Source organism: Nicotiana tomentosiformis, chromosome 7 (genome assembly GCF_000390325.3).
Source record: "Nicotiana tomentosiformis chromosome 7, ASM39032v3, whole genome shotgun sequence".
In the NCBI taxonomy this organism is placed as follows: Eukaryota; Viridiplantae; Streptophyta; class Magnoliopsida; order Solanales; family Solanaceae; genus Nicotiana; species Nicotiana tomentosiformis.
This window is the reverse complement of record NC_090818.1, coordinates 105626423-105628913: the sequence shown is the minus strand read 5'-3', so window position 1 is coordinate 105628913 and position 2491 is coordinate 105626423. Positions and strand designations below refer to the sequence as shown.

Sequence of the window (2491 nt, the reverse complement as noted above, 5' to 3'; positions counted from 1 at the left end):
AGTAAAACTATTTCGACATAGAAGGCTCGTTCGTAGATCATCACAAAAAGCTAGAGTTACTTTCTCCATGTACTTATGATTTGGAATTAACAATCTTCACTAAAATTTAAAGTACAAATGTAACTCCCTTCTATGATGCAAAACATAAATATAACTAATATAATTTACTATTCGATTTGAACTTCATTATTTTGCCTAACATGGTCGTAGGTAGAGGTGTACAAAGTAAACCGATAAACCGCACCAGACCGACAAATCAAGTCAAACCGGAAAAAAACCCGACTAATGGTTTGGTTTGATTTGGTTTGGTATGTAAAAAATAAAACCCGACTATAATAGGTTTGGTTTGGTATTAACTAAAATAAGTCAACCCGAGACCAAACCAATCCGATATTTTAAATTTATTTTATACAAAATAAATATTTATTATAATACAATTTATATATATTTATTTTAATTTATCATTATTTTTTATTATTAACATTATATTTGGGCTTACAATTTTAGCCCACTCCTTATACGTCTAGCAAGCCAAATAAAGCTCAAAAAGAATAACAAAAGTTAAAAAATGTAAAGAAAAAAGACCACTAAGACTAAGGTCATAACTCATAAGGCATCGTCTTTTCCGCCAAAAGAATACTTTCCCCCCTAAATCAAAGACCCTAACTTCTTCCCACCCATATCAAAGACCCTACTTTCCCCCTTTTAGAATCGTTGATAAGAGGCAATCAACATTAAAACATATCAAAGAAGGATGGCTAGAAGGAGGTTCGGGTTCCACTAAGAGGGTGATGTATAATGTGGAGGATATTAGGAGAGCTATTGTCGAATATGTGAATTATTTTATTTATTTCAGAATATTCAGACTCGCCTTTGAGAATTAATTAGCCTACTCTATTCATGATGCACTATTTGTTTGAGAATTGGTATGAGAACTTATTTGATCATTCTTGATACAATTTTCATTTGTCGATATCAAACTTAAGTTATCTATGTTCTGTTGATGCACTATCTGTTTGAGAATTAGTATGAGAACTTATTTGATTATTCTTTATACAAGTTTCATTTCTCGATATCTAAAATAGTTCTATAGCTCTCAGCCTTGAGAAAAAAATATTTGATTAATCTGTTAAAAAGGTGAATAGTTCCAGATTAGTTTCTCTTACCGTTAAATTTATAGCTCTCCTTTTCTCTTCCTCTTGATAATGTCCGTATCTATTTGATTTTGAGTCAGAATTCCATAACCTTTTTAAGATGTTAATTAAAGTTTCATAATATATGATCTCTCATAGTATTCTTCCCCTGTATTTTTCAAATCTAATGCTTTCTATGAGAATACTGATTTTATCTTTGGCAGATATAATATATAAAAGTGTATTTTCAGACCAGTATGCTTCGGAAAATCTTGTTGTGAAATTTAAGTTTTCAGTAGATGTAGACTTAATATATCTTTTATTCATCGAGCAGTTTGATATCACTTTTTCTATATGTCTTGCATTAGTCCGCTGATATATATAGAGTTACACCTAAAAGGCTAAAACCCCTTCATTCTATCTTCAGTACTAGCTTTCTCCCACCATTTGAATATAAAGGATTATGCATTCATGAATAATCTGCGATATTCCTCTACTTATTAGTTCATCTGATTTTGCTATGGACTTTCGCCTTGATTTTGAGTGGGTATTTTATGCAGTATTCCGTTGTATTTATGTATATCTTGTCAATATTCACATTTGTTAGTCTTTTATAAAACTTTAATTTATTTTTCAGAAGATTTAAGGCTGGATTTTGGAAATTTGGTGAGATCCATGAAGTTTCAAGAACCAAAGACTAAATTCTTTAGTCTTTTGAGCTGCTGCTATTGTGTTATTAAGTTTGAACACCTTTTGGGAAGATCTTAGTGAAGATATCTTGTGTTCAGTTTATTTTGTGATTTGTAACAAGGATATCTATAGCTCAAGATTAACTGGAGATCATATTTAGATTGAATTAGCCTAGAATTTTCATATTTAGATTGAAATAGCTACTGTAATAGTATAGATGATCTTGTTACTTCATCTGTGGATTCTTATTTTTGTTATATTCTATTGTCTCTGATGTAATTGTAAGATGCTTCACAGCGAACCACAAAAAAACACCGAGATTGAAAAATCCGACTATTGTTGGTTTGATTTGGTATATAGATTTAAAAATCCGAGATAATTTTGTTTGGCTTGGTAAATAAAAAATCTGAATCAACCCGCACTATGTACACCCCTAATCGTAGTAGAGAATCATCATGCAATGTCTATAGGCATCATTATTCATGAACTTAGGGCTTGTTTGGCCGGGAAGCAAATTATCGTACGATTAATTATTTCGGGATTGTTATCCCTCCCTTCCGAGATAACTAATATCGGGATTAATTATGTCGTAATTTTATCCCAATCAAACGGGGATAAACTCATCTCAAATATAATCACGAGATTAATAATCTCTTATCCCTCGTACC

At 31.2% G+C, this 2491-nt stretch overlaps 1 long non-coding RNA gene across 1 annotated transcript; it reads left to right on the top strand.

Annotated features, from left to right (window-relative positions):
• The first annotated feature begins 587 nt into the window (after window positions 1-587).
• On the top strand, window positions 588-2108 carry LOC104119439 (uncharacterized). Its single transcript, XR_691442.3, has 2 exons — window positions 588-926; window positions 1771-2108. It is a non-coding gene; the product is annotated as an uncharacterized lncRNA (long non-coding RNA).
• The last annotated feature ends 383 nt before the right edge of the window (window positions 2109-2491 follow it).